The sequence below is a fragment of the Schistocerca cancellata genome, chromosome 5 (genome assembly GCF_023864275.1).
Source record: "Schistocerca cancellata isolate TAMUIC-IGC-003103 chromosome 5, iqSchCanc2.1, whole genome shotgun sequence".
In the NCBI taxonomy this organism is placed as follows: Eukaryota; Metazoa; Arthropoda; class Insecta; order Orthoptera; family Acrididae; genus Schistocerca; species Schistocerca cancellata.
The window spans coordinates 156,461,700-156,484,148 of NC_064630.1; positions in this window are offsets into that span (position 1 = coordinate 156,461,700).

Below are 22,449 nucleotides of genomic sequence, written 5' to 3' on the forward strand. Positions count from 1 at the left end.
TTCATTACCTTCGATAACAATATACCTCGTCCTGAATCGTGACCAGAGATGGAGGGAGAGCACGCCTCCGACCCATGTCGACGCCCGCTCAGTACAACCGTCAACTCGCTACAACTACTACCGACAGAGTGCATCTCGCAACTGCTCTTGCCGACTCGCAACACGCTACTACCATCGTCTCCCGCGCGCTACTACTACTGAACTGAACTCTCGCGCGGTCAAGCGCAGACTAGCAACGATAAATAACTCTCTGGTCAGAGATTCTGTCATGCCTCGCCATCGCTGGTAATGAATACATATGAAACGTACGCGTTTCAACTGGAAGTTGGTGCCTAAGACTCAGATGTCCACACAGTCATTTAACAGTGCGAAAGGAGATGAGACAGGTGATCGTCGTGGATTCCAAAAGCGTGAAATCACACTGAACTATTCTGCCAATGCTGCGAATTATGATCATCGTATGCAAGAACGTGGCACCGCGCTTTGCGCTGCAGACGTGCTAGCACCTTCACGGAGACAGAATCGGCAGCACCTTTCCTGGACGCCAAGATGAGGCACCCTCAACCGCGCTGCTACGCCAGTGAATCTGAACATAACAGCGTCCTAACCCGAATGCGGTGCGAACACTCTCACGTCCTATCCTGATATGCTTACCTCGTGGTGCTCACTTACTCCCTGCTTATCCCTTACCGCCAAAAGTTGCCAGTCGCCAAGAGCAGAATTACGAACTGTCGTGGTCCAATCACGAGGATCCCTCCTAAATAGAATCCCGCCAAAAACAGAGCGTGATTTTCAGCCTCCAATGACAACAAGACACTCTCATCTACTGCCAAAAAGTTTGCAGTTCAGTGCTACGATCTTACGTCACACATCTTTATGCAAACCAAATTTTCTCCCGCCAATGTCCACAGCCGTGCAACTGTGTTCGAGAAATTCGCAGAGGAACGCTATGAGACTAGAATTTATTTCTGTGGCCCTCAATTTCTACAAGCGACAGATGCTTATCTTCAAAAGAATTCACAATACATGGATAGCCGCCCCCGAATCCCGCACATGGGGTGGTTCTGGGCACCGGTAGGACACTAGACGAAAGCTGTCGCGTGGAAAGACTATGTTTGCCGCCCCCTGTGGGTTCTGGTCCTACCTCACTTCCAAGAACCTTACGCCACCCAGACCGCGGTCCCATCCACCTGTCACTGACCTACTTGGCCGAAGCGTTTCCTGTTGCTCTGTCTCAAGTTCAATGTGCTGCACATTCGCACATGCCCCAGAAACATTCATAAGCCAGTAAAAACCGTCACCGAGTTAACAGAGACACTTGCATCTTACACAGGGCACACTACTGCCAGTCACCATGGATTATAATGACAGTAGCATATTCATACCGGTTTTCCCTGTTGTCCGACTTAGAATTACAAATATATTCTAATTATTGATGAAACTGACACTGCCGATTCAGGCATGGAGGGAATGGTGAGGCGGGGGGGGGGGGGGGGGGTATAACGAATTACCTGATGTACTGTTACATTAAACCCCACAAGCGCTCAGTACATTTAATTTCTAGTGAATGTAGAGACGAGTGAAAGAGCAGTCCGCAGTATCTTCTATGGACGCTCACTCTATAGGACGCAGTGGCTGATGGGACTAACCGTACATGAAAAATTCCATTACTGTCGCTCCCATCAGCCACCGCACCGAGTTTCAACTTAATTTGTGCTGGCAGTATGTTGACTGCAAAGACATCACGAATTGCCTGTTTCTCTAGATACAAAATGCTAATACTATATACACTGAAGATTCAAAGAAACTGGTACACCTACCTAATACCTTGTAGGGCCCCAGCGAGCACGCAGAAGTGCCGCAACACGACGTGTCATGGACTCGACTAATGTCTGAAGTAGTGTTGGAGGGAACTGACACCAAGAACCCTGCAGGGCTGTCCATAAATATGTAAGAGTACGAGGGGGTGGAGATCTCTTCTGAACAGCAAGTTGCAAGGCTTCCCAAATATGCTAAATAATGTCCACGTCTACGGAGTTTGGTGGTCAGCGGAAGTGTTTAAACTGAGAAGAGTGTTCCTGGAGCCACTCTGTACCAATTGCGGATGTCGCATTGTCATGCTGGAATTGCCAAAGTTCGTCGGAATGCACAATGGACACGAATGGATGTAGGTAATAAGACAATATGCTTACGTACGTATCACCCGTCAAAGCCGTATCTACACGTATCAGGGGTCCCATATCACTCCAACTGCATACGCCCCACACCATACAGAACCTCCACCAGCTTGAACAGTCCTCTGCTGACATGCAGGGTCCATGGACTCATGAGGTTGTTTCCATACCATTACACGTCCATCCGCTCGACACAATTTGAAACGAGACTCATCCGACCAGGCAACACGTTTCCAGTCATCAACAATCAAATGTCGGTGTTGACGGGCTCAGGCGAGGTGTAAAGCTTTGTATCGTGCAGTCATTAAGGGTACACGGGTGGGCCTTTTGCTCCGAAAGCCCATATCGATGATGTTTCGTTGAATGTACAGCATGCTGACACTGTTGATGACCCGCATTGAAATCTGCAGCAATTTGCGGAAGGATTGCGCTTCTGTCACGTTGAACGATTCTCTTCAGTCGTCGTTGGTCCTGTTTTTGCAGGATCTTTGTCCGTCCGCAGCGATGTCGGAGAGTTGATGTTTTACCGGATTCCCAATATTCACGGTACAATCGTAAAATGGTCGTACGGGAAAATCCACACATCATCGCTACCTCGGAGATGCTGTGTCCCATCGCTCGCGCTCCGACTTTAGCACCACGTTCAAACTCACTTAAATCTGATTAATCTGCCATTGTAGCCAGACACGTGTCTTATATAGGTGTTGCCGACAGCAGCGCCATATTCTACCTGTTACATATCTCTGTATTTGAATACGCATGCCTATACCAGTTTCTAATGCGGATGATAAACAACGGGCATTAATTGCACAAATATATTATACTAGAACTGACATGTGATTACATTTTCACGCAATTTGGGTGCATAGATCCCGAGAAATCAGTACCCAGAACAACCACCTCTTGCCGTAATAACGGCCTTGAGTCAAACAGAGCTTGGATGGCGCGTACAGGTACAGCTGCCCAAGCAGCTTCAACACGATACCACAGTTCATCAAGAGTAGTGACTGGCGTATTGTGACGAGCCAGTTGCTCGACCACCATCGACCAGACGTTTTCAATTGGTGAGAGATCTGGAGAATGTGTTGGCCAGGGCAGCAGTCGTACATTTTCTATATCCAGAAAGGCCCGTACAGTACCCGCAACGTGCTGTCGTGCATTATCCTGCTGAAATGTAGGGTTTCGCAGGGATCGAATGAAGCGTAGAGCCACGGGTCGTAACACATCTGAAATGTAACGTCCACTGTTCAAAGTGCCGTCAATGCGAACAAGAGGTGAACGAGACGTGTAACCAATGGCACCCCATACCATCACGCCGGGTGATACGCCAGTATGGCGATGACGAATACACGCTTCCAATGTGCGTTGACCGCGATGTCGCCAAACACGGGTGCGACTATCATGATGCTGTAAACAGAACCTGGATTCATCCGAAAAAATGACGTTTCGCCATTCGTGCACACAGGTTCGTCGTTGAGTACTCCATCGCAGACGCTCCTGTCTGTGATGCAGCGTCAAGGGTAACCGCAGTCATGGTCTCCGAGCTGCTGCAAACGTCGTCGAACTGTTCGTTTAGATGGTCGTTGTCTTGCAAACGTCCCCATTTGTTGACTCAGGGATCGAGACGTGGCTGCACGATCCGTCACAGCCATGCGGATAAGATGCCTGTCATCTCGACTGCTAGTGATACGCGGCCGTTGGGATCCAGCACGGCGTTTCGTATTACCCTCCTGAACCCACCGATTCCATATTCTGCTAACAGTCATTGGATCTCGACCAACGCGAGCAGCATTGTCGCGATACGATAAACCGCAATCGCGATAGGCTACAATCCGACCTTTATCAAACCGGAAACGTGATGGTACGCGTTTCTCCCCTTTACACGGGGCATCACAACAACGTTTCACCAGGCAACGCCGGTCAACTGCTGTTTGTGTGTGAGAAATCGGTTGGAAACTTTCCTCATGTCAGCATGTTGTAGGTGTCGCCACCGGCGCCAACTTTGCGTGAATGCTCAGAAAAGCTAATCATTTGCATATCACAGCATCTTCTTCCTGTCGGTTAAATTTCGCGTCTGTAGCACAACATCTTCGTGGTGTAGCAATTTTAATGGCCAGTAGTGTATAAATGACCATTAAAAATGAGCCGTGCGGCAGCCTTTGTCGACACCTGCTGCTCTAGCGTAACGTCTTTGGGCCGCTGCTAGGTAACTGCAGCTCGGCGTCCCCTTAGCGGTCAGGGAGGTTGGGCTTGGCGAGGATAAAGGATTGCGCATGAGCTACGGCAAGGAAGTCTGTTAGGCATTCACTGCAGCCCTGCGGCTTGTGGGCGACAATTCACTGGCGACGCCATATCAAACGACTGCGGGACTGGGTTCGGCATTTGGTTCCGCTTGGAGTATCGAGGCGTAGGTGTTGACCGTTATAATGGGGCGACCACGCTGTTGGAAGCTCCTGTTTGTTCCCTGCTTATGCAGCGGCGAGTCGTACTAGTGGATAGATGACTTGCGGAGGTTTTAATTTCGTCCAGGAAGAACTACGACAAGCATCTGCTTTACAGCATCGGATACCAGGAAGGAGAATTTAGGAAAATTCCTGTGTTCTGCCATAAGATTCCGCCATGTTGCTCATCGACTAGTGTGAGCGCATTGGCTATGCTCTGTTTTTGTAATAAGCAAGAGCGCTACTTCTTATTAAATTTTTATTAAATTCTGGCTCTAATTTGGCGGAGGGTTGCCTTGTACATGCAGAGGGCTGGCGGTTGGACATCGTCCGTATGTAATCTACTTTATTTATTCTTACATCGTAAATAAAACTGTGTGAGGCCGGTGGCACTGACTGAAGTACTTCTTACGTATATTATTGTGTTGTATGTATTGTATGTTAACCGGGGACCTAGAAACGACGGAGAGGCTCCGTCCCCGCCGCAGCCGCAGTGGTCCACAACCGCACGACGACTACCGCAGTCCACTTCACCCCTCCGCCGCCCCACACCGAACCCAGGGTTATTGTGCAGTTCGGTCCCCGGTGGACCCCCCAGGGAATATCTCACACCAGACTAGTGTAACCCCTATGTTTGCGTGGTAGAGTAATGGTGGTGCACGCGTACATGGAGAACTTCTTTGTGTAGCAATAGCCGACATAGTGTAACTGAGGCGGAATAAGGCGAACCAGTCCGCATTCGCCTAGGCAGATGGAAAACCGCCTAAAAACCATCCACAGACTGGCCGGTTCACCGGACCTCGACACAAATCCGCCGGGCGGATTCGTGCCGGGGACCAGGCGCTCCTTCCCGCCCCGAAAGCCGTGCGTTAGACCGCACGGCCAACCGAGCGGGCACGTTTATTGTTACTTGCCTTTCGACTCGTTCTGTGCCATTTCGGCGTTAACTGGTATTTATATTTAAATTCTTGTGGCCCCTCACACTGGAGGCCATTTTCTGAATTTTCTTTGATGCATCCTTTATTTTTTGTTTTACTGTCTGAAGACGAAATATTTAATCTGCTTTATGTATTTTTACTGTCGAAGTAATATATAAAAGCTTAAAGAATTCCGACGTTTATGGGCTTGACACTGTAAGAAATTTAGAATCCTAAAAGATAATCCAGCGAAGGGCCTTGTTGCCTAAAGGTTTCTGTTCAGGATCTGAACTTTTAGTAACTCATTTGAAACTTAGTTGGCCACCTTTGGCGGGTACTTAAAATCTAATGTCCTTTGCTTTGTAATTTAATCTGACTGTTGTCACTGCTAGTTTCCAAATGCTATTTGTGTTTGTTTTTTTTTTATTTTACTTATCTTGGTTGCCAACTAAGGTGAGCTACTAACTGTAACAGTTTTATTAAAATTATATTTAAATTCTTATTGCTAAGTTTTTCCATTAATTAAAGTGTTTCTTTACTATATTCCAAGACGGCCAATAGTTTCAAATGTTTTTCACGTTTAATAGCCTGTGCCCTCAGTATTTTGAGTGTTTACTAGAGCTGAAAATTCGTTAAGGTGTAAGTTGCTTTTCTAAAATGTCCGTCTGGAACAATGAGGGGCTATAACTACTTGTAGTTTTCGGTGTTTGATCATATTGTTAAATATACTAATTGAAAATATATCAATTTATTTGATCCAGCACCTTAACAGTCACCAAATTAGCTCCCTATAGCTTCAAAGTCTTTATATAAGTGCGTGTAGATCACATAGCAGCTGATAATATATCATAATAAGACCGCGTGCTAACGAGAAACGAATGAAGAATGCGTGTGTGTAATGCAGAATACCACATTGCTACGTCTACATCTACATAAATACCATGCAAGCCAGTGCACAAAGCATGGCGGAAGATACATTGTACCAACATTATCGACTTTCCTGCATGTTCAATTCTCATTCTGATCGAGGTAAAAGTGACTGCTGAATGTATGAGACAGGCGAAATACCCTCAGACTTCAAGAAGAATGTAATAATTACAATTCCAAAGAAATCAGGTGCTGAAAGGTTTGAATATTACCGAAATATCAGTTTAGTAAGTCATGCTTGTAAAATACTAACACTTATTCCTTTATTCCTTACACAACAATCGAAAAACAGATAGAAGGCAACCTCGGGGGAGATCAGTTTGGATTCCGGAGAAATGTAGGAAAAGGCGAGACAGTACAAACCCTATGAATTCTCTTGGAATACAGGCTAAGGAAACGCAAACCTACATTTGTTGCTTCTGTAGTCTTAGAGGAAGCTTTTGAAAATGTTGACTAGAAGATTCTCTTTGAAATTCTGAAGGTAGCAGGGGTAAATTGCAGCGAGATAATGGGTAGTCACAATCTGAACAGAAACCAGACGGCAGTTATATGGGTCGAGGGGCATAAAAGGGAAGCACTGAGTGAGAGGGGAATGAGACAGGGATGTAGCCTATCCCTGATGTTATTCAATCTGAACACCGAGCAAGCAGTAAAAGAAAGAAAAGAAAAATTTGAAGTAGGAATTAAATTACAGGGAGAAGAAATAAAAACATTGAGGTTTGCTGATGGCACTGTACTCGTAATTATGTCAGACGCAGCACAGGACTTGGAAGAGAAGTTGAATGTAATGGACAGTTTCTTGAAAGGAAGGTATAAGATACACTTCAACAAAAGCAGAACATGGATTATATAATTCAGTCGAATTAAATCAGGTGATCAGAGGGAATTAGATTAGGAAACGAGTAGTAGACGAGTTTTGCTATTTGGGCTGCGAAATAACTGGTGATGGCCAAAATAGAGAAGATATAAAATTTAGACTGGAAACGGCAAGAAAAGTGTTTCTAAAGAAGAGAAATTTGCTAACATCGAATATAGATTTAAAAGTTTGGAAATCTTTTCTGAAGGGATTTGTCTGGAGTGTAGCCATGTATGGAAATGAAATATGGACGATAAAGAATGTACAACAAGAAGAAAATAGAAATTTTTGAACTATGGCGCTACAGAGGAATGCTGAAGATTAGAGGGGTAGATTCGTAACTAAAGAGGAGGTTATGAATGGAATTGGGGAAACAAGAAATTTGCGGCACAACTTGACTTAAAGAAGGGATCGGACACATTTTGAGACATCAAGGGACCACCTATTTAATATTGGAGGGAAGTGTGGGGGATAAAAATCGTCGAGAGAGACAGAGAAATGAATATAGTAAGCAGACCAGAGGGATGTATGCCACAGTATGCTTGCTCAGGATAGAGTTGCTTGGAGAGCTGCATGAAACCAGTCTTCAACCTCTTCAATAGATATACTTTGGTGGCAGCATAACAGTCGCACAGTCTGCTTTATTAGTGGGGCTAGGCGGGGCTAGGCGATTTCTGGGACAGCTTCCATTGTTGCCAGATAAATCCAAGACGGCTGATCAACAATGGCGGCCATAGCTGTGGCAATGTTGCACGGACGTCATGATGGGAAATTCAAATTTTGATGGGAAATAGGGAAATTGTCGTACCTCCACTAACCTAACTACCTCCCCCCTCCTACGATGACACCCACCCACCATCGCCAAGCTTCCCCTGGAAATGGCGGGAAACGGTCAGCCTATGTCTAATTTCTAGAGAGGAAGGATACTATTTTTGGCGGGAAATGTGTTTTTGGTGGTGTTATCCTGCTGGTGTATTGTCCTTCACACTCCATCGCTCCCCGACACACTTTCCGCCGCCCCATACCTCCACTTTTTCCGATCGCGGGTGTATTAGTTGATGTCGAAGTTTGAAGACACGCTGCCCTAGACCACAATACCGCTACCAGAGGGTGCTTGAAACTATCGTACACCCAACCACTACTTTCTGCCGCTCCCTGCCCCCAGATTTCCTGATCGCACATGTGTATTTTCGCCTCGAGGTTTGAAGACGGACTACCCTAGCCCACTACACCGCCACACAGAGTGCTTGAAAGTGTCCTACCGCCACTCCTCCACCCCCACATTTCGAGTTTCAGTTGCTTGTTTGGAGACACTGTCAGAAAGAAAAAAATTGCAGAGTCCTACAGCTGTTGTGATGTTCATCACTTTCCTGAAACGCTGAGTGGGATTAGTTTATTTTCGCTGCTGGACTCAGGGTGTTAAGGCACTTATTTTTTATTTTCATCACTTCTTGAGACACGGTTTTACAATGGGAAACCCACACTGATGTCTAAACACAGACGGAAAAATTAGAACAATTACATATCTAGACGTTCATGACATATTTCGAAATCCACAACAGATCATGAAAAAAAAAAAAAACACACACACAGTAGATTGCATGTCTAAAAGAGTCCTCTAGAATTCAAAATGCTGTCCAACAGACGAGAAAAATGGCTCAAATTTTCGGTGCTATTTCGATGTCCTACAACTGCTGGTCTAGATATGCTCTAAAGCCACAATGGCGAGTAGGGGACAGCATCCCTCCTGTCTGAACCAGAGGAGGCTGATTCGCCTGGACTTGTCTCTCAACACATCACGTGACTCACTGATGTCACGAAACTTTCCGAAGACGCTTTTTTTCTGCACCTCTCTTGTTCGAATCAGCCTATAGAGACTCCTATGCCACCAACAAAGGATGTCTTGCGACTCTCTGACGCCATAGAACTTCTTTAAAGACCTTTCCGGTTAAACACATACCCAAGGTAGTTCACCCGCAACTACACAAAATGGCACTAGTCTATGCTAAGCATTAGATGCGCTAATCGTAGCATGCTGCTTATGTATTCCAAGCATTTCACATGATCTGGCATCCTTCAAGAATGTGATGATACTGTCCAAGTACACAATGCAAGTTTTTTAGTTTAAAACGTGTAACACACCTATCTAGTAAATCTGGAAGGTGGTTTTCGCAATGCACAAACAGCCTCCTCCTTTACTGGTAATGTCCCAGTGGGACCGTGAAAGTGGTCTTTGGTCTGTCTTCTAAGACTGCCTCTTGTCGGTGACACTCACTTCTTAGATCCATTGTTGTAAAATATGGCACTGTCGACAAGTGTTAAAGGTTTCTATAATATTAGGGATGGTGTATGAATCAGTGACAGTTTCTGCATTCAGGCAGCGGTAATAACAACAGAATACGTACTTCTGAGTACCTTTTGGTGACTTTTTTGGAGTGATGATGATGTTTGTTCTCCATGGGTTATCGCTACCAACTGTTGGTCTATAACTTCTTCATTACGGGTTGGAGATGCTTCGCTATGTGGTATGGCACATTATTACCTATGGGCGGTGATGGGTAAAGGGCCCCGTGTTAAATAAATCTATAAACTGTAGTAGCAAAGTTTTCATTGTTTGCCAATCACTGCCTTGCAGATGACCCCACCTTCTTACGTAATACTGCTGCATAAATGGTTTGCTTGTGGCTCTGGTCATCACATGACGTCTAGTGTGGCAATCATTTAGCCTTTTCACACATTAACCATGTCCATATTGCAGTTATCCAAGCTTACAGGACCGAGCGAGGTGGCGCAGTGGTTCGACACTGGACTCGCATTCGGGAGGACGACGGTTCAATCCCGCGTCCGGCCATCCTGATTTAGGTTTTCCGTGATTTCCCTAAATCGCTCCAGGCAAATGCCAGGATGGTTCCTTTCAAAGGGCACGGCCGACTTCCTTCCCCGTCCTTCCCTAATCCGATGAGACCGATGACCTCGCTGTCTGGTCTCCTTCCCCGAAACAACCAACCAACCAAGCTTACAGGAATCATAAATTCGCCTTTAATCCTACTCATGCAAGCTACTCTTCTGCACACAATAAATGCACTTTGCCTAATTCTTTATTTTCCACCAGTGGCTTTATCACATATAATACTTCGAATTGTAAATTAATGTCAACGAAAACCCATACTTACTTCCCTGGATCTGCTTGTATTTTATGATGGGAACCAATCTTCAGAGTGCATGTTTGCAGTTTATTCGGAAACACCTTCAAGATGTGTGTGCCTTGCGACATTGCCTCACTTACAGTTGTATCTCCTGATGGAATCAAAGTCCTACTGACTTCTAATGTATATTGCGGAAGATCGATTTTGGTATGATGTACGTTGAGAAAATCTAGCCCAAAAATAACTGAATACCCTTCACCCACTTATGATAAACAGTTCCAGATGCTCACAAAACCTATACATGCGATTCTAAAACTGAGCAGTTTCGTGACTAACGACTCTACGTTTTTGTCACAAGCTCCACATAATTTGTAACATGAAGGCCCAAATCTCCTCATGCCTATGATGTCCAGACTGATGACTGACACGTGTGCACCAGTGTCCACCAGAAATTTATGTTCCTTGCCTTCCACAAAGCCAGCCAAGAATCTTTCTGGCTGTGCATCTACTTCTGCAGTGTTATGTCCTGCTGACAATGCCTTCTGACACTTGAAGCACTCCCATTTGGATTTAATGGCTGCTTCCACTGACGTTGTTTTTCCTGCCTCTGAGCCCCGCAATCCTATGCTCAGTGGTCGACTCATCCACACTTCCAGCATTCCGGTTGCCAACGTTGCTTCTGTACATAATCTTTTATGCATACTTGTAAAACTCTTTACCTCTGCAGGAAAAACGCCGTGGTCCATACATATTGTAAGTAGGCTGTTTATGTTTTCTTATTGGCAACGTTACGTAGCGCGCTGTATGAAAATCACTGGCTGTGCTGTGTGCAGTCTGTGGCTAGTTTGCATTGTTGTCTGCCATTGTAGTGTTGGGCAGCTGGATGTGAACAGCGCGTAGCGTTGCGCAGTTGGAGGTGAGCCGCCAGCAGTGGTGGATGTGGGGAGAGAAATGGTGGAGTTTTGAAATTTGTAAGACTGGATGGCATATATATTATGATTATTAAGGTAAATACATTGTTTGTTCTCTATTAAAATCTTTCATTTGCTAACTATGCCAATCAGTAGTTAGTGCCTTCAGTAGTTTGAATCTTTTATTTAGCTGGCACTAGTGGCGCTCGCTGTATTGCAGTAGTTCAAGTAACGAAGATTTTTGGTGAGGTAAGTGATTTGTGAAAGGTATAGGTTAATGTTAGTCAGGGCCATTCTTTTGTAGGGATTTTTGAAAGTCAGATTGCGTTGCGCTAAAAATATTGTGTGTCAGTTTAAGCACAGTCAAGTATATAATTTTTCTAAGGTGATGTTTCATAATATTCTTGTGGTAATGTCAGTCTCTTCTGATTATGTAGTGAAATCGTTCAAATGGCTCTAAGCACTATGGGACTCAACTGCTGTGGTCATAAATCCCCTAGAACTTAGAACTACTTAAACCTAACTAACCTAAGGACATCACACACATCCATGCCCGAGGCAGAATTCGAACCTGCGACCGTAGCGGTCGTGCGGTTCCAGACTGTAGCGCCTTTAATCGCTCGGCCACTCCGGCCGGCTATGTAGTGACCTTAAGTGCCGCAGCCAAGTCCCCAGAATACCGCTTAGATAAACACCCAAAGCCCTGTTCTCGGCTTCCCCCCACAAAAAAAATGGTTCAAATGGCTCTGAGCACTATGGGACTTAACATCTATGGTCATCAGTCCCCTAGAACTTAGAACTACTTAAACCTAACTAACCTAAAGACAGCACACAACACCCAGTCATCACGAGGCAGAGAAAATCCCTGACCCCGCCTGGAATCGAACCCAGGAACCCGGGCGCGGGAAGCGTCCCCCCACAAAACTCCATCGGCTTCTGTGCTCTGATCTTCTGAATCCTATCTGAAAAGATCTCCAGTGATTTCCTATGCTTCTGTGTTAAGGCACTCAATTTTTATTGTTAGAATATTGAGTTATTTTGCTTCTGATAGCGTTGTCATAAGCTATCAGCGAGGTATTGGAATGTCTCACGACATATAACATGTAAGTTTTAGCCTTGGCTGTCAACCGTAAATTAACGACATGGACAGAAGTTTCATCTGACCATCCACTTATTGCGGCAATAGCCCTAACATCGTCAATGAACGCAGTTTCGTTCCCTGTTGATTTGCCAGAGAAAGGCGTTATCGAGGTAGCTACTGATAGGTCGAGAGGAGGAGGAAAAGGCACAAACACAGTTACCTTAGTTTCCTCTGATCTCAATTGTTAATGCTAAACCACAGCTTGTAAAGCTTCTGCCTGACATTGTCGCTCCTCTTTCTCCTTGTGTTGCTGAGAGTTCAAACCTGATATCGGTACCTACTCTGCCAAAGCGGCAATAGTCTCATCTGTAGTAGCAGCATGTGTGGCTGCAACTGTGTGTAGTGTACCTCTGTCATTTATAACAACAAGTGTAACTAAAGCATCTGTGCTCAAAAGAGACAAAAATAATTATGCACTAATCTTTTTACCCAACAGGGTTCAGAAAAATCCTGTGCCAAACGCCCAAATCGTCTTCAAATACTACATGTGGCTGGCACAGTCTTCGCACATTGCATTGCATTTCAGTTCGTTCCGTGATGGGTCACAAAACTTACCCATCACTGGCGTTAAATACGTAACGTTGACATTCTCTCTAAATAATGACAAGTCTATATGCTCCTGCGGCTTAACAGATGACACCTTCATGGATCTATTGATGTCTCTGCGACTCAACATGGTCCAACTGGATATACATATACACTAAAAAGGCCACCAACAAAGAAAATGCAAGCTTACCACACCACATTGGGCCTGTACTGCTAGACGACAGATTATGCTGCAGGCGTGGTTACACTGTCACCAAAGGCCTGAGGTGACAGGCAGTTCTGACACCAGTGTTACGAGCTGGGGAGATGGGATCACTTTGTGTGCAGGAGACTAAGCACGAAGTATGAGAGTGTGGTCCAGAGTATGTTTGATGCCTTTAGTGACACTGCGGGATTCGTAATAACATTTATTTGACGGGATGGGATTATAGAGTCAAAGTTTCCCAGTGCATCGAACTGTGGACGGCATCGGCGATAGCTGATAAGCCCCATTGAGTCATGATGTCGGAGCCGCATATCACTGAATGGTGGCTGTGAGTTTTTGTGCAAGCAGCATGGAGATGGGTAAGTGCCACTCGCTTCGAACGTTTCTGAGGTACAGTGCATCCCTTACAACTTAGCACTTTCATAGATAGCCTGCTACATGTGTAGGTGAGGATAGTCGTCTGCGTGGTCCAGGCTGTCTATTGTCGTGAAGACTAGATCCTGGTCATCCACTGTGGGTCGCCCGAGACTGCAGCAGGTGTTCACGAAATGACCAGGGACTGCGAATGCACCACAGCTGGATGGGTTGGAGAAGAGAGTTTGCTAATCATTTGCAATTGATGCTCCGTGGAGGACAGTTGGCAGCACACCAGTCTTCTCTCATTTTCGATGTCACAGTTGGCAGCAATGGCAAACTACTAATGTAGTTTTGTCAGATTGACTGAATCTCAGTGTTGAAGTCAGTAAGAAGGCAGCAGGAGGAGCATCATCGGTTAGTTTTCCGTGGTCTTACAGAAACTCAATTGAGCGTCATTTTCTATGGATTTAGCGACACAGACAGAATGACTGAGTGAATCTTTGAGCTCCAAAAGCTCAGTTACTTAAAGAGCTGAACCTGCGCCTATGGCGTGGTTGCTCTGGATGCCTGATCGAATTTGGGATCGTTTATTGGTCATGCCAGCGCTCCTCGCCTCCCTCTGGTGGCTCAGCCATTATTCTGGGACGTCGAGTTCATGTTTTGCAAACATACAGGAAACCAACCACCACTGACAGAAATGTACACGATTCCTGCTGCCAACCCAACATGCACAAACTAGCAGGAGACCTCTCGATAATTCATAGAGCTCTAAAAAACCTAATGATTGAAGAAAATCTTTGTAATGAGAATCATAATAAAATATCTGGACCTAAAGAGCATGAGCACACACTAACAGACAATTTAACTAAAAAAATTTAAAAAAACAGAAACCACCAAGGAAAAAAAATATGTTAACAATAAGCATCCGCTCCCTCCGTAATATCTCCCAAAAACTGACTAATATCTTCAAACTATAAGATTTTCCATAAATTGCCTCATAGACGAAAAAGCAGCCAAGATGAATTTTCATCCTCTGGTTTGTAAAAAAACCTTGTTTAGTTAATGACCTCCTCATTACATAAGTGAAACAGGCTGTAACTTCAACATAGACTCAAAGAACACACCAATGCCTTCGCAGCATGCCACACAAATCAGCGTAAAAGACACAGGACATCCAATTGACGCCGGCCGAAGTGGCCGTGCGGATCTAGGCGCTACAGTCTGGAGCCGGGCGACCGCTACGGTCGCAGGTTCGAATCCTGCCTCGGGCATGGATGTGTGTGATGTCCTTAGGTTAGTTAGGTTTAATTAGTTCTAAGTTCTAGGCGACTGATGACCTCAGAAGTTAAGTCGCATAGTGCTCAGAGCCATTTGAACCATCCAATTGACAGTGTACAAATCAACCTTAAGGTACTACCTACACACAATGAACAGGGGACACAAGATGTGTCTTTATGAATAACTAGAAATCTATATCCACAGAAAGAAACTTGGGGACAATCTACTCACTGACAGTAATGAAACATACTCAACCAACTTTTTTTCAAGAGCTTTGTCGAAGTGCTCAAAGCTTTTCATCATTTACAATGAATGTCAATGCACAGCAATTCATTTAACCTCTTTCATTCAATCCCAAAAAGTTTCACCTACAGTATATATGTATGACCTGGTTTTAACCATCTAATTTTAATCCGTCCTCCTAAAACAGTGTGTGTGTTCGGAGCTTACGGGCGCTCAAGAGCGAGGTTATCGCCCTTATGCACGTTAAAAGAGGCAAATGTGGATAAAATTACGAAAATGTCATCATACAGTGAGGAGGAAACCGACAAAATGACATTCATGAACCCACTCCTACCTCGCGTTGAACACACAATCACCCTGTCTCAAATGTCCTAAGACAACGGAGAAAGGGCAAAAGAGACTATACATGGAATTAAAATAGTAATAAAAAGACAGAGGAGCTAAAAGAGAGGCAAAGGGAAATGTGGCCGCCTGACCACTTAAAAAAAAAAAGTGGGTGAGCCAGTCACCCTGTTAACACGTTAAAAACGTGTTCCTAAAATTTTCGGAAACATGTTTGACAAGCTACAAAACCTTGAAACTCTCATCACCTCCATTTGGACATTACCTAAAATAGTGGGCATATCTGTCGGCAGTTCCGCCGCTGCCCGCTGGTCGGAAAATAAAGCACAATCTGACTGAATTCTCCCGTTTTGAGAATAGTGAAGGGCGATCTGTTTTAATTGTTAAAAATCATTCAACAACCAAGATCGCATAAAATATTTCTTTATTTAAGGCAACCGGTTTTAACAGACTTCGCTGTAATCTTCAGGTCTTAAAACTCTTTTTGTTATAAATGTGTTCATTTTACGCTGAATCTCATACACAAGATGTGGATTTTATCCACTTGACATCTTGAGCGTGAGGTCCAGCGTAAAATGAACACGTTTTATAACAAAAAGAGTTTGACCTGAAAATGACAGCAATATCTATTGACACTGTACGTCTAAATAAAGAAACATTTTATGCGATCTTGGCTGTTGAATTGTTTTTAACAAAAGACAATCTAATAAAATGTGGCGCAGAGTGACCTGAATGCAACAAGCACCACACACTGGAGGGTCCTCTCGCCGGAGAAAGAAGCCATGCGTCATACGGCTGTGCACTATGCGAGAACGAGTAAGGAGGACCTCGTCGAGTCAACGTGATTGGAAGGACATACGCCACGGCCGCGTTGTGGGCTTTACTAGACGGAGCTTATTGTCTCTCACTTCCAAACACCCATCCTCCCATCGGCGCAAGACTGTGTATCTCAAGAGCGAGGCGATAGGATGCACGGGGATGACACACGAGCTAACAGAGCATCGCGACGCGCCTCCTTGGCTGCTAGATCTGCCTTTTCATTCCCCGCAATACTCATGTAAGCTGGCACCCTGCAGAAAGTCACTCTTCAGCCGTTGTAGTTGGAGGAGGGCATCATGGATATTCTGGACTAATTTATCTGCTGGATAAAAGCATTTTAGATAGTGAAGGGCACTCAGAGAATCGGAACAAACAAGGAATTTAGAACTCGAATCACGTCTCATCTGCTCCAGCACTCGGAAGATCGAACCATCCCTAAAGACAGCTGTAAAGGTGTAGTGTTCAGTTAAAATGTCCTTATGTAATGTATTAAAAACATATACAGGAGTGTAGCATCTCCTGTACTGTACTAAATCTAAAATTACTCCGGGCCTCTGCAGTAACCAGAATGGTAGATGGTTAAAACTCTGGATCTGGGATTGAACCTGCTCCACTCCAAGGAACTCTAGCACATGCTCCACGTGGATCCCAAACGGCCTTGTTGCTGATGAATGATTAGAGAAACGGTGTTCCAGAGGCAGACGAGCTACAGTACGGTATACAGGAGAATTGGAAGTTACGAGGAGCCTACATGCCTGAGTCACGATGAGGAGTTGTTGTTGGATTGTAGGTGGCGGTTCACCAGCTTCAGTACAGAGGGTATGGGGCTGATCCCATAAGCACCTGTGGCCAGATTAATCCCCTCATGGTGGATTGCATCAGATAAGAAGGCCTCGGCGATCCATACGTTATGCATCCATAGTCTAGCCGCGAACGCACGAAAGCCCTATAAAATTGGTGCAAATGCGCCCTTTCTACTCGGTTTAAGAGCTGTGGCTAAACAATTTACGATATTTAGTGCCTTCAGGATTCTGGCTTTCAGAGCTCTCAGGTGTGGCAACTACGAAACTTTTAAGTAAAAAATTGAGGCCCAGAGACCTCACTGAGTCTTTAGAAAGTAGAACGGTGTCCCTCAGATGCAAGTCAGGTATATTAGAAATATGACGATAGTGATTAAAAAGGACACACACACACTTATGTGAAAAAATTGAAAACCCTTCTTTGCAGCCCACTCCTCTAACCTCTGCACTGTAAATTGCAATTGGCGAGTCGCTGTTGCAACAGCAGAGGAATAACAGAATGCAGCAAAATCGTCCACAAATAAGGAACATTTACAGGATGTGACAATGAATATTGCTACGGCAGAGAGGGTAGAAATTAAAACACTGCCCTGAGGGACACCATTCTCCTGCTCGAAACGATACGAAAGCGTGTCATCAACGTGGGATCTAAGAAACCGCTCTGGCAGGAAATACCGTATAACGATGAGGAGGTGGCAACGAAAGCCCCACTAATGAAGTTGCCGTAAAATACTGCCTCCAAGTAGTATCGTTTGCATTACTGATGTCGAAGGAAATAAAGAGGCTGATGTTTACGAAGGAAAGCCATCTGAACAACCACCTCTAGCCCAGTCAAGTTGTCGACAGTGGACCGAAATCTCCGGAGTCCATAACGAGATCAGCTAAGAAGTTGCCCGGTCTCTGACAACCAGATCAGGCGACGGTTAACCATTCACTAAGGGTCTTCCCAACACGTTAAGGCGATACTCCTGTAACTACTGGAAACGTGTGGTCTTTTCCTGATTTGAGGGAGGGTTCAAAATTGCCTCTCTGCAAGAGTTGGGAAAGTAACCTATCTGCCATACGAAGTGAAAAGATTCGAAGAGGATTTCCTTTGACGCTGTAAGCAAACATCAAAGCATGCAGTACCGCATTTGGTCGTGACCGTGTGCAGTATTATGATTCTCAGAGAGCACCGATTCCAACTCCCACGTGGAGAACGAGCAGTTATAGGACTCAGAGCAATTGGATTTGAAGTCCTACTAGCCCCTCTCTAGAGTTGCATGGCAGTGGCGAAGCGCTAGACCCTGGCTGCATTGGCAGTAGTCTTTGCAAAATGCTCTGCCATTGTCTGACCGATGTCTCCAGGCATTGTTTGGAGACACTACTATTACAGCTTTGCTGCTGTAGGTAAACGATTGTATTTACTGAAAATCCTCAAGGTGGCTTCCCATACTTTTGTAGAACAAGTGGAACTGTTGCCATGACCTTTCCTTACTCCCCTTAATTACGCATAGAGCCTTGAATATAACAACTAAAAAGGCTGTGAGGTTTTCTGCCATTACGCTGCATTTAAACTGTCCACCAAAGTACAGTTTGCCTTCTAAGATGACCTGAAGACTTCGGTATCGGTAAGTCAGTGACATGATGGATCACTTGGGGTCCACCCATTCCTGGACAATGTCACGATGTTCAAATACAGACAGCTGTCTGAACAGCGTCTAGTTTGCCCTGCTGACCATCTATTTTGATGGCCTCTGTACAGGTAATACTCTATTCAGGAGAAGAATGCGGAGTGGGAACTGGTCACTGGAATGAAGGTCGTCAATGACTTTCCACTGAAAAGTCTTCGAAGGATGGAGAACAAAAAGAGAGGTCTTTGGCAGAGAATGACCCAGCAGCAGCACAGAAATGAGTGGGAGCAACGGTGTTGAAGATGTACAGCTCGTGAAATGTCCCTGAGGGCCAGTAGAGGTCGATCCCCACAAGACATAATAGCCATTGAAGTCTCTCAGTAGGAGAAATGGTTGGCGTAGTTGTTCTATAAGATCTGTTAGAGCCTTGGAGTCAGTTGCATTGTCAGAGGTAAATATAGCTAGCAAACAGTAATCCTCTGACACATATGAAGTTCAGCTGCAACCACTAGCAGGTCAGTAGTTGGGGAGGAGCAGAGGAATGGTGCACATTATCCACAAAGTAAGCGACCCCTCCCTTGGCCCTTTCCCATTCAGGTCATCCTCACGATAAAGTGTATAGCACCATAGTACAGGGGCACCAGACACTTTAAAATGCATTTCCTGCAAAGACAAGCACAGGGGGCGTTCCTGTGCTAACAGTTTCACTTCCTCCACGTGAATCCTGAACGCATTAATGTTACACCTGTAAAATGGGAGCCATGTGTCATGGGAGTTACGCTTTCACCCTGTCTTTCCGCCTCAGAGGTGAGCCTGTACTGGGTGCAGGCTCAGTGTAGGGTCGAGATGTGTGCCCCCGGCCTACATTGAGGTCCATCGGCTCTGTAAATGAGTCATGAGACATGTCATAGACAGGGATCTCGACATAGTCAGACTGCTTGTTTCCCATCTCCAGAGGCAGCTGATTGTTTTAGCCTTCATAATGACTAGGGAGGTTTCGGAGCCACAGCCACGGAGGTCTTGTCGTAATGCTGGATGGTGAAACATTCTGAACATATGGAGCAGCAGGGAGCTCAGCAACTTGGGCAACCACAGCCTTCTCTGATGTTCTGGGAGGAGGTACAGGCTTTGAAGTAACTGCAGCAGCACGAGAACACTGACAAACGCACGTACGATTGCTAACACTAGTAACCTCCGTTTGTATAACAGCATAATTCTTCTGAACTGGCTGTCTAGGAACAGAGGCAAAGGAGGTTGCGAACTTTGGTGGCTGCACGGCCTTTTAGATCTTTTTGCCTCACCACACGAAATATGCTTAGTTGTTTTGATTTCCTGTATCTTCCTTTCTTCAAGAAGACACTGCAGTCCCTCCTCCAGACAGGGTGATCCCCAGTGTACTTTGCAAGCTTTGGTGGAGATGAATAACCAACTCCTTCATGGTTGGTCTTACCGCATTTGCCACACGTGGCCTCTCTCTTACAACCTGTCGTGAATCACAATAGAGCAGCGATTAGCAGTCCAACAACACTTTATTACATAGTCACAGATCATACAATACAACAAGTCAAAGATACATTGTCCAAAGAGTAAACAAACAGTCTCTCACTTGCGAGAAGTACATCACTCTGTGACATCCTCCCCACCCTGGTCGACCTCCAAAGGTACGGCCAGCTGCACAGGACGACTAATGATGTGACCTTCTGGTGTCTGGAGTATTATCGTCCTTACCCTGCCGTCTCTTCCTGGTAGTACCTTTTCTATCCTGGCCTTCTTCCACATATGTCGCGGACGAAGGTCCTCTTGGATCAGCACGATGTCGCCAGGGCGAAAGGGGATGACTCGTCCCGATGGGCGTTTAACTTCATGGTAGTTCCGGAGCTCCAATAGGTATTCTTTAACCCAACGGTTCCAAAAACTGTCACAGAGTTGCTGTCTCAGTCGGAATTCCTTTGTTAAATTTGTGCTCGCTGAAGGCTCTGGTCCCGTCGGAATAGTCGTAAGTTTTTCTCCCGTCAGAAAATGGGATGGTGTGAGTGCATCACAATCATCTCCTGGTGTGATGGGCCTGGAGTTCACCGCGGCTTCAATACTGATCAAGGTGGTGTTCAGTTGTTCCTCAGTGAGCTTTGCGAGTCCCAATACCTTCCGTAGGCAACGCTTTATAGTGCCCACCATTCTTTCCCACCATCCTCCCCACCAAGCCGCACGGGAGACAATGAATTTCCAAGTAATACCGTGGTGGGCGAGGAACTGATAAGAATTTGTGGTGGTTAATGCCTTCCAAAGTTGGGCTAGTTCCATATTCGTGGCGTGGAATGTTTTCGCGTTATCTGTATATATCGTGTGGGGTAGTCCGCGTCTTCCGGCGAATCGCTGAAGTGCCATAAGAAACTTGTCCGTTGACAAGTCTGTACAGAGTTCGAGGTGTACAGCTCGTGTGGTAGCACATGTGAAAAGAGTGATATATGACTTGTGCGTTTCCTTCCCCACTTTGATGAATAGTGGGCCAGCAAAGTCTATTCCGGTTACAGCAAATGGTTTGGCAGGTGAAACTCGTTCAGGTGGCAGCGGTGCTTCGATCTGTTGCCCTCGTGGAATCTTCAAGATCTTGCATGCGAGGCATGAGTATAGGATTCTTTTGATGGCCTGACGAGCTCTAAGGATCCAAAATTCGGTTCGCAGTTCGGATAGTACAGAACGAACACCAAAGTGATGAAGGCGGATGTGTGTCTCTCGAATAACCAATTGTGTGAAGTGGTGGGAACCGTCAAGGAGTACAGGATGTTTTTGTTCCCTATTTAGGCTAGTGCACTGCAGTCGACCTCCTAGACGTATCAGTCCACCTTCTAGGAAAGGATTGTATCGTGCGATTTTTGACTCTCTTGGCAGTGGTAAGTTATTCTGAAGTGCATGTAATTCGTTGGGGAAGGAATCTCTCTGGCCCACTCGAATCCAATACATTTTGGCAGCTGATAATTCGGTGGCTGTAAGTTCTCCTGAAGATTTATTCTTCTGACGAATGTTGTGTAGGAAACGGAGAGTCCATGCTGTGATACGAATGAGCTTCCAGTAGGAGCTGAATTTAAGTAAATTCAAAAGGCTGGTTGGCGTAGATATCGACAAAACTTGGCTCTGGGTTTTCTTCCTCTTTTCTTCGGGAGGAAGTCGTACCATCGTTGGAGTATCGTTGTTTGGCCAGCATTCAGGAGGGCGTGTAAGCCAAGGCGGCCCATGCCACCAAATATCCAGAGAATTCATTTGGTAGCCGAGGAGTCCACGTGAGAGGTGGTCAGCAGGATTGTCTGGTCCTGGGCAGTGTTTCCATTGCGTGGGAGTCGTGTGTGTTTGAATCTCAGTTACCCGATTACAAACAAAGGTCTTCCATCTGTTAGGATCACAGCGAATCCAACTTAGTGTTATTGTAGAATCCGTCCACAATATCGCATGGGCAATTTTAAAGTCTGTTGCACGGCAAAAGTAACACAATAGTCTGGTCCCAACTACTGCCGCTAAAAGTTCGAGTCGAGGCAATGTCACCTTCTTAATAGGAGCAAGTCTGTTCTTGCTACAGACTAAATGGGTTACGACGTCATCATCTAAGACAGTACGAATGTACAAAGCTGCTCCATATGCCTTTTCCGAGGCGTCACAGAATACGTGCAGCTGAGAGTCTCTTCCATGAGCTGTAGCAATCCATCTAGGGACACGTATATGTGACAATGAAGGTAAGCTA